This window comes from Balaenoptera acutorostrata, chromosome 2 (assembly GCF_949987535.1).
Source record: "Balaenoptera acutorostrata chromosome 2, mBalAcu1.1, whole genome shotgun sequence".
Classification (NCBI taxonomy): domain Eukaryota; kingdom Metazoa; phylum Chordata; class Mammalia; order Artiodactyla; family Balaenopteridae; genus Balaenoptera; species Balaenoptera acutorostrata.
In genome coordinates, this window is record NC_080065.1 from 40,523,799 (window position 1) to 40,534,719 (window position 10,921).

Sequence of the window (10,921 nt, forward strand, 5' to 3'; positions counted from 1 at the left end):
AAGAGTGTCATTTTAATAATCCACTTTGGGGCCATGACTCACTTTCATTGGCCCCCATTTGGTGCTTTTCACACAGGAAAGTCATTAGATTGAACTCCATCTCAAAGCACTAAGTAAATAGGGAAGTTATACACGGTATCTGTCCCAAACCATGGTACGGTATTCATTGTCTTTTAGTGTTTCTTCCATCTTGTTTCAATACCTAAGAGTGGAAGAAGCACCCTATTGACCCCTGTTCATTCAAACTGTTACATGGGAAGTATGAATATACTTCTCATAGGCTCATTTTCTCTTAAGACATTGAGATAAACGGAAATAATTAATATTAGCTCAATTGCTTTATTTTACAGGGGAACAAAAATTTAATAGTTAAGGATTAAAATTATGTTGCAGCCAGATCTCACAACACAAATTTATTTCTTGGCTGTAGTGCACTTTGAGTGAAAAGTCACTTCCCACACAAATCTGCATAGTATGACTTGCTTTTTTCTCATCAGGGTAACATGATCATAACAATACTTTATCACATGCGAAAATAAAGCCTGAATAGCTGGACAAGTAGCTTTGTCACTGTGGAGAATTCCACTGGAATCCACAGTGACTACAAAGTTTAATCACATGCTGCACATTTAAGTCTTCCTGTTTTCCATGAACAATTAAAACGTGGCAAGACAGAATAATACAACTAAAAAATAACTTGCCAAGGAATATCATGATTTCTATAGTTTACATGTTTCAGTTATATGATTCAGTTTGTGATGTAAAATCTCAGTCTTCCTGAAGAACAATTACAGACAGATGAAAGATATTTTTTATTTGGCATTGCATAATCTCAAACAGGATAATTAGAGGGACTGACTGAAGACAGACAAATGTAATCACAGGCAAGAGAAGGGAAAGAAGGAAAAAAGAAAGCAAAAATATGATAATAAATATAGAAGTAGTTCAGAGCAAAGGTGCTGCAGGAGGTTAGAAAAAGTAACAGGACATCCAGCAACTTTCTAACAGTAGAGAAGGATACAACTGAAGATGGATGGGCTCTGAGGTCTGTACAGAGGTGGGTGGAAAGCAGCAAATAATTTAGTCCTTAGTAATCCTAAAAGATTCATGGCAGTATTCTGTGTAGTTTTTAAGTCTTGTGTTCTGAATTTAACTTTACTGGGTTGGATCTGCTTCTACCACTTACTACCAGGCCATCTTTGTGTAAATCAAGCCATTATGTGCCCCTTTCCTTGTAATCTCAAATGAAGATAGTGATAGTACTGACTTCATTCCCTTATTGGAAGAAGTACCACCCTTAGACCTGGCAAAGAACCCCCTGCTCTGTGTCCTGCATGATAGAGGGTCCTAAATCTAACAAATGAGAATAAAGTGAATGTATTAGAGTACGCATAAGCATATGGGCACTGGCTCAGTGCCCTTCAGCGCTCCTGTGACAGCTTTCAGGCCACAGGGAAACACTTCTCAAAATTTCTTGCTCTGTGTCCTCCTAAGAAAAGAGGACCATGTCCAGCTCCAGGATTTGAGAGTTTTCCATTGCCCATTTCCCAGCTGAACACAGCTTCAAAGTATTGGGAAGACTGTGTTGGAAGCTCTCGTCAACAGGAGAGCAAAGGTTTCTCACACGAAAAGGATCACTTTCCAGTAATGCTGAGCTTCCATCTTGTTTCTTTTCCTGGATCATTTCCCATTTCTAGAAATATTCACAAATTTGTGAATTAGCAAGGTATTTGCAACAGTTGCATTTGGTGGTTGAGGGAAATTGTGAAATATTAAACAACTCAACATTTTTGAAAGAGTGGGTATGTAGACCTTTAGTTTGGCAACTGGATGGACACAACACTAGAACTGCTAATAACTACTTCAATTAAATTGAGTAATGATTTCAGTTTTATTTAAATAATTCTAACTTGAAATTTTGATATTTAATATTATATTTTTCACTCTGTCTTTATTCTTATTAGATGTGTTTGAATATTTAAAAATAATTTAAAACAAAGTTATTTTATTTTTGATTCTCCATCCTTTAATGCATATATTTTGATGCATATATATTTACATTTTGTACACTTTTAAAATAACTGTATTTTTTAATTCTTTGAGTTAGGATTTGTAGAGCACAAATTATGAAAAAATTTGATTATAACAACTTAAAGATTTTGCTGAATTGAAAGCAAGAAAACATATTTTATGAAATATATATAATAATTGATAGACTATGTATTTCTTTATTTCTCACCCAAATGTTCTTAGTCCCTCAGTAGAACATCTTCCATCATATTTGACAGTTTTGTCATTTTATAGGCATATTTGTTAAGGTAGGAAGTTAAAACATGTTTTGTAATAGTTTTATTACTTAATGTATAACTTAGTTTAGAAGATCAAATTAGATGGTATATAAGCTTAAAATAATTTAATTAATTTTAGCCATGGCATTTTTCTAGTTACTGAGAAAGAATAGTAAACAAAACAGACAAAACTCCTGCCCTCAGAAGGCTTATGTTCTAGTGCAGAGGTCCATAAACATTTTCTGTAAAAGGCCAGACAATAAATGTTTTAGGCTTGTGGGCTACGTATGATCGCTGTCATATATTCTTTTTTATTTATTTTTTCAAACCTTTAAAAATTATTCCTCATTGCAGGTCATGCAAAAGCAGGCCATCCCAAAACAAGCCTTGGGCCAGACTTGGCCCTTAGACCTTAGTTTGCAGACCCCTGTTCTAGTGCCTTTAGCCGCAGTGCATCTGGAGGGCATCTCGTGAAAGGTCAAATCAAGTCCTATACACTTCAGTATCTTCTATGTTCACCACTGAATTCAAACCGGCTTCTTCTAAAAGTCAGTGTGTGTCTGCAAGTGACGCAACTTGGGGATATGGAGGGGATGTGATGCGATTGGGGTGAGGCATTGTCAAGGCCAAGGAAACTGGACACTGTCAAGTACCACAGGAACAAATTAACTGTTCCATACAATTCACTGTCAGGGACTCAGCTGAGCTGGAGAGAGAGCTGAGCTGTCAGGTATCGAAGTAGCCAACTTCACATACTGAAATAAAGTAACAAGCCAAATGGAAGGAACAGTGAAGGCTTTAATCACTTGCTGCAGTAGCATAAGCAAGAGGCTAAATCAGGGAAAGCACTGACTCCTTCCTGTACCAACAAAAGGTTCCTGTAGTGTTACGGACCTGGCTCCAGAGTGAGGAAAAGTGACTTCAAGTTTCCCAATAAGGTGACTTCCAAATAGAGACACCTGGGCTAGGAATGGGGCTATGCACGAGAGCATGGCTGGCCAGGGGGCCTGAGTCCTTGACTGCAGCTCCCTTCAGAGACCACCATGCACTGGCCGTTGTACATCAGGTCCTGCAGAGGGCGGTTTCACCCCATGAGGTCACCAGGTAGAATCTTTTTGTCACTGCCTATGATTGGGCCTGAAAAATCACACAAAAGTTTTTGGCCAGAAGCCAGATTCCTCAGTCATTCTGCAATAGGTCATCCTTTACTCTGATGAAATGAACTTACTATTTATTTGACAAATAGTTATTGAGCAGCTGCTCTGTGCCAGATTCTGGGCTCAGCAACTGTGCACCTCTCTGGCTCAAAGAAAAATCTGAAAGGTAGATTCTGTGTATACGAGTAGTTGAATCATTTTTGAAGTATCCAAGTTAAACCTGGCTTCAGATGGCTCAAAATAATCATATTATTGCTAAACATTTACTGCTTTAAAAAATGATTTATTTTAAAATACTTTGTGGATATAGCCTCTCATGGTTTTTAAATGCTAGTAAATATTTTAGCAAATCTTGAAGTTTCCTGAAAATCATATTATCCTTAGTTTAAGAAATTAGTTCTTAAACATACTGATGGTTTAGATTCTCCCACAGTAGACTGGTTTGTTATTAAAATAATATTAATCTAGAACATTTGTATGTAAAGACTAAGGAGAACTGCACCAAGAAAACTTCTTACTGGTTTTGATCTATTTGTACTTCTGTTAAAATTATTTTGTTTTTAAACAAAAACTTAATTGAGTATAATAATATTGTCCATATGATTCTAACAGTCTTTAAAAGTGTCAATAAGTACATAGACACGTGTATGTGCACACTCGTGTGTGCATCTGTGTGTAATGATCATTTTATCCTCCAGTAATGACTCCTCATTGTTTTAAACCCGTAAAACACAGTGGCTTTGGCATAAAATTTCACAAGGAAGTTGTTCTACTCAATCCAAGACATATAGGGTTTCATTCTTCTCATCTTAACAAAGATACACCTTATAATATGGTTTAAACTTTGAATTATGTTCTATATCAAATATCAAAAGGAACTTGAAGTCAACTGTCACTTGATTTCTGTCTGCTCAGGTATCATTCTTTTCTTCTGATGATGAATATGTTTTAGTATAAAGAAGTCACAAAGGAGATGAAAACGTCAGCCAACACATCAAAAATATATTTTGCAGAAAGCCAAGTTGCAAAACTTTAGAGAGGGCACAAGCTGTGTTTCCAATATTTCAGCTTATGAAAAGGGGGAAATAATTAAAAAGCAAAAGTAACTGGTGTGACCTTTTGTAATCCTACAGAAAGTTATTCCATAGAGCTTGGAATCTATTAATTCTTTCCCATAATGTCTATGTCTATAACTCATGGTTAAAATCATTTTAATATCATTAATTGAATTTACAGAGAACTAAGTGGTTAAAAGTGGTGTTTTGCTCTCTCTCAAAAAAAAAAAAAAAAGAGAGAGGGAGGGAGAGAAAAAGAAGCATTTATTGCTTAAAGGGATACATTTCAATTATGAGAAAGTCTTTTATCTGGAATACTTCATTAAGCAACACTGCTAAAAATAAAGATATTTTCTAATGATTAGTTATTCTTAGTATTGCCTAATAAATTGTCAGTCACAAGGCATTTATTAGTCACATGCATACATATCAATATATATGTATAAACACACACATACATGTATATGTACTACATGTATATATACCTCCAAAGTGCTTTGAAGAGGAAAATATTAAGTACGAGGTAGGTCTTGGATTCAAATAGACACGGGTTCAAAGGCTACTTATGTCACTTTTTAGCTGTGTCATTTTGGGCATGTAACTTTACATAACTAAACCTAAATTTTCACAACTATAAAATAAGACTGATAATAATACCTTTTTAAGATAATTCTTCTGAAGATGAAATGAGATAACATATGTTAATGCTTATCTTAGTTTCTGGTACAAGCGCACACATACAGTACATCTGATTATTATGCTGTTTATAGTTATTAATATGTAAACAGAAGCATTAGCATTTGTTTTCCAGCAACCATCAGTTATGACCATTGATTGCGATACAATTGGCTTTAAATAACAGAGACAGGATGGGAGAACTGATGCTGTGAAAGGTACCTAAATATCACAGTCTGTGTTGAGAAGGCTGTGTGCTCTGGCAATGTACAGAAATGTGGATATCAAACGACAGGGAATGTAAAACCCACTACAGCTTGAAAACTTTACACATGGGAAGGCTTCTTTAGGTGTTACCCAGGTTGCCTGGTGGGCCCTAAATAAGAGCCTCAGAAAATTTGTTGCATCTCATCAGAACAGTGTATCTTAAGAAGGACTTGTATTCACTCTTCCTCCCAATTTGAAGATCTCAACAGAAATGCCATTCCATCCCATAAACTTTACTGTATTTATAACTTTCCTGACAGTACAACCAATTTGAAATTTAGTGCAAAGGTCGAGTTACTAAATCTTGGAAATTACCATGGGTTTTGTTAATTTCTGCAAGTGAAATTCAAAGTATTTAAAAATAGACTAAAAGAATAAGCAGCAGAAATAGTTACTAGATATTTGGTGATTTTAAACTTGGGTGAATGGAATTCAAAGCAGTCCTTTAACCTAAAATTCCAAAGTTAGATGGTGTCAGGAACTGTGAAGGACCCAGGATCTGGTTTTATATTTTAAAAGTTAAGAAGTTAGCCTGTTACTGTTTCATAAATGCTGCTGGAAGACACACGGCTTTTGGGTCAGAAACAAAGGGCTTTATTACTTTTGGCATAGCAAGCAGCATAAGCACCGGGTACCATATTAATGTCAGTTCTTCGAGCTGCCAAGTCCCCCAGGGGCTACACAGTAAGCCTGGTTGGATGCTGTACTTACACACAATGGGTCTGTGTCATAGTTGAGGAACACTGATCTTGGGAATTCCACTGCTTTTTATTGACAGCCATAGCAAGTCTGCATGTTTTCCAGGAGGCGGAAGGGTTACCACATCTCAAGGGTACCAGTGGCATAAGCCATCTTGAGAAATGGCACAGAAAAAAGAACAGTCAGGGCTTTGTAGCCTCGGCACACCCAGGAAGCCATGTAGGAGTACAGGAAGAGCAACAAGATATCTTTATAGAGTGTGGATATATATATGTATGTATCTTATATAAATAACACCTATCTATATTTGGTTGTCATGGTCTGAATAGCAATTATGTATTACTATATTTAACATACTGTGACATTTCAATTAAATTAGGTAAAAACTGCATGTAGTGGAAATACTGTAAGGTAGTCTCCGTGATTCTCACTTCTTGGTGTTCATGTCTCTGTATTATCCACTCCTACTGAGTGTGGATGGGACCTGTGACTTGCTTCTAACCAATAGAATGTGGCAAAGGTAATGGGATGGGTCAGTTAAATAAGATTGTCTTATTGTCAGCAGATTCACTCTAGAGACTCTTTGCTGGCTTGATGAAGTAAGCAGCTGTGTTGGGAAGCCCAGGTAGCCAGAGATTTGGGGCAACCTCTAGGACCTGATGGTAGGCCCTGCCCAATAGCCAGCAGGAAGCCAGATTTTCAGTCCTATAACTGTAAAGAAATGAATTCGTCTGATGACCTAAGTGAACTTCGAAGTGAACTCATCCCCAGTCCCCAAATGAGAATGTAGAGCAGCTAAAACCTTTATTGAAGTCTCTGAGACCCTAGGCTGAGGACATAGGTAAGCCATACTCAGACTCTTAATCCACAGAAACTGTGAGGTGGTAAGGGCATGTTGTTTTAGCCACTAAATATGTACTCTTTTGTTACACAGCAAAGATAACGAAAAAACTCCAGTGATTCAACACGTATCAGTGATATCTTTTAAGAATAGCAATTCCAAATACTATTTTAATCAATGCAAAATCATCAAAATAACACTTCTGAAGTCAAATACATCCTAGAATTTCCTTTTTGTATGTACTTTTCTTTTAAAATTTAGCATATTTACAGAGTTCTGCAACCATCACTACAATCAATTTTAGGACATTTGCATCACTCCATAAGGAAATGCAGTACCCATTGGCAGTCGCTCTCCATTTCCCCCCAACTTGCCCCATCCCAACCCTAGGCAACCACTAATCTACCCTCTCTCTTGATCTGCCTATTCTGGACATGTCGTATCAGTGAAATCACACAGTATGTGGTCTTTGGGGACTGGCTTTTTCACTTAGCATATGTTTTCAAGGTTCATTCATGCTGTAGCCTGTATCAGTACTTCATTTCTTTTTGTTACCAAATAATATCTCACAGTATGGATATGTCACGTTTTATTTATCCATTCATTCATCAGTTGATGGACATTTGGGTTGTTTCCACTTTTGAGCTGTTACGAACATACGTGTACATGTTTTTGTGTGTACATATATTTTCATTTCTCTAGGAGTGTGATTGATGGGTTATATGGTAACTCTGTGTTTAATCTTTCGAGGAAATGCCAGACTATTTTCTAAAATGGCTGCACTATTTTCCATCCCCACCAGCAGGTGTACAAATGTTCCAATTTCTCCACAACCGCATCAACACTTGTTACTCTCTGTCTTAATTATAGGCATCTGAGTGTGTGTGAAGCGGTATCATACTGTGGATTTGAGTCTTATACCCCACGTGGCTCGTGACGTTGAGAATCTTTCCATGTGATTTTCTTTACACTCTGACCATTTGCTCTTATTCAGAAATAGCTACATATTTTTGAGGAGTAGCGACTCAATACAGCTGATATATATTGTATGATGTCATTTGAGCATATGTTTGTGTCTGTGTGATAGTATAAAGTCCTAATAATCCATGCAAGATTATCTCCACTGATGTAGGGATTTGTATTTTGGAAAGAAAGTGGCACAGAAGAGTTAAGGGACAATAAAACAAAAGAGGCCAATTCAAAATCATAGAGAAAACTGAGGGTTAAATTGGTTAAGTTCAGGAAAGCAAGAATCCAAAAGTTAGAGAGCACATGGTAAAAATCCGAGGTGAAGCAAGATGAGTGCTCTTTGTGAAATGCGATGAAATATCTTTTACAACCCCTTATGGACCACTAGAGTCTTAGAACATTGGAGGTTTGGGCCAGTTTATGGGTACAGTGTCAATGAGAACCGTTAAGTGTTTAACGTCTCCATTCTTACCTTGCATTAGGTACTTTAGGGCTACAGAACATATCTCCACCCCTAAAAAATAGAAAAGAGAAGAAAAATAGAACCAGAAGGAGGCTTACTGATTATATTGTCTGCACCTGGTACTATCGATGTGAGCTGACAATAGGTAAGTCAGAAACATAAAGCTGAAAACCCATATGTAAACTGGAGGATGGAAAAGATGTAGGAATGGCGATGGCTAATAATAGGGCCTAGATTGTTGTCAGTATAAAGTTTGGGAGAAGAGATATCATTACTTTCCTGGGTTAAGAGAAAAATCCAAATTTAAGTGGTATCAGTGTGAAGTCCAGGGACGAAACAAAAGAAAACAAATAAAATGAGTAACAAGATGTAGAAGGCAGCAAGTCCAAACTATTCATAACATTTAAAAGTTAAAGATCCTGGGACTTCCCTGGTGGTGCAGTGGTTAAGAATCCTCCTGCCAATGCAGGGGACACGGGTTCGAGCCCTGGTCCGGGAAGATCCCACATGCCACAGAGCAACTAAGCCTGTGCGCCATAACTACTGAGCCTGAATTCTAGAGCCCGTGAGCCACAACTACTGAGCCTGCATGCCACAACTACTGAAGCCCATGCACCTCGAGCCCGTGCTCCGCAACAAGAGAAGCCACCGCAATGAGAGACCCACGCACCGCCATGAAAAGTAGCCCCCGCTCTCCACAACTAGAGAAAGCCCGCAGGCAGCAACAAAGACCCAACACAGCCAAAAATAAATAAATAAATTTTTTTTAAAAAGTTAAAGATTCTGATCACACATAAATTTTTGTCTCTTTAAAGAGCCGTCTCCCTAGGCATAGTCACACACAAAAATGCAGTTTAACCCCTTATTTCCTGGATAGGGAAATAAGGATCAAAGAAATAAGGAGATTTATCCAATTAAGCTAATACTGGCTATATTAATAGACACAAAAACTAGAAATGAGATCTAATCCCAAATACAGTGATTTTTCTTTTTCAGTATTAATTCAACTAACTTTTCAAGCCAGTTGCAAGCTAGGTCTGGTTCTTTATGATATAAAATGGTGGGAATATTTATTAAGAATATGATTAATTCAGTTTCTCTTTCTCTACTTCCCAGTTTACTCTATATCACCTCAGGAAATTCCGTTCTGAGACCTACATGCTTACCTGTTCTCTACCATTATCCAGGCATAATATAAGGTCTAGATTCCACTTATTTTACAGTGGATAAAACACTGTATGAATACTGTACAATGTACAAACATTATACTTGTACAAGAGGAATTAATGTCTCTAACAATGATTGGTACTCTAACAAAGATTGTTCTGAGTTTATTATTAATACACAAAATTACATGTAAACTTGACTGATCTAACCCACCTAAGTGGTTTTCTTTCACTGCAGAATAAAATAATATGAAGCAACATCAACCAAAACCAAATAAACAATATAAATGGTCTTGAACAGTTGAATATAAACAACATACAGGTACTGCCTAAAGCTTATTATTTAAATGAAAACTTTAGGCAACTTGCTGTCTTTTACATTTTTTTTTTTCATTTTTTAAAAAATGTGCATCACACAATGTATATGCCAGAAACAGTTGTGGCCTACTTAGAGTGCTAAGTGTTAAATTTCTGAATCAATAATAACCTTTCTGTTTCCAAGATATTTATAAATCTTTCCTCCTCTTTAGGGTCTTCAAGGACTGTATACCACCAAGAAACTAAAGAATCTTGTACAAAGCATTTGCACACCGTAGATGAGCTTAGTGAATATTTGTTGATAATGAGGTTGATGATAAATTATCACTGATTTTTTATATCTCAGAGTGGTTTCTCTGCACTGGAACGTTTCTTGTTAAAAATGATGTTTTCCTCCTAAACTTTGGTTTTTAACACCCCTTGATGACTGCCTTCACAGAAATTGATGTAAGAAAGTTGCCATCCTGTTCTCTGCATCCCAATGGCAATTACAAAGAGTTTACAGAGTTTGAATGAATTCCTTTTAAGCCCCTGTTTAGATAAATTTTCAGCATTTATCCAATTACAACAGATATTTGCACACACCAAAACTTTGCAAAAGTAGTTATAAAAAGACTTAAAAGATATTTTCACAAAACCAGACTTTTACAAATGCAGTTTTAAAATGACGTATCCAGTATTTCTAATGAGGAAATAATTGCCTTTGTGGGGGAACACACCTTGAATGACCATTTTGTGCAAAGCGTTAGGTCCCAGAGGCAGGTCAATCAGAGAGTGTACAATGGAAGATGGGCTAGATTCCTCTGTACAGGTAGATGCTCTAAATATGTCAAATATTCACATTTAACTTTTATGCATAACTGCAAGGACTCTTATCTTCCAGTACAATCTGCCATAAACACATTTCTGGTATGAGTGTTTCTTGTAAAAAAAAGAAATTGGCAGAGTACTACCATTTGAAAGGCGAGGTACACATACAGGGTGATGAGACAATACACAACCTTAACCAGTTCAGTAGAAGCA

The 10,921-nt window shown here is 36.7% G+C and overlaps 1 protein-coding gene across 1 annotated transcript in view; it reads left to right on the forward strand.

The window, feature by feature from the left end:
• MRPS30 (mitochondrial ribosomal protein S30) overlaps positions 1–10,181 on the forward strand; it is a 135,598-nt gene extending 125,417 nt beyond the window's left edge. The window contains exons 12-13 of the transcript XR_452280.3: positions 8,434–8,559; positions 10,111–10,181. The gene's annotated coding sequence lies outside the window, so the exon portion shown is untranslated. The remainder of the gene's footprint in view (positions 1–8,433; positions 8,560–10,110) is intronic.
• The last annotated feature ends 740 nt before the right edge of the window (positions 10,182–10,921 follow it).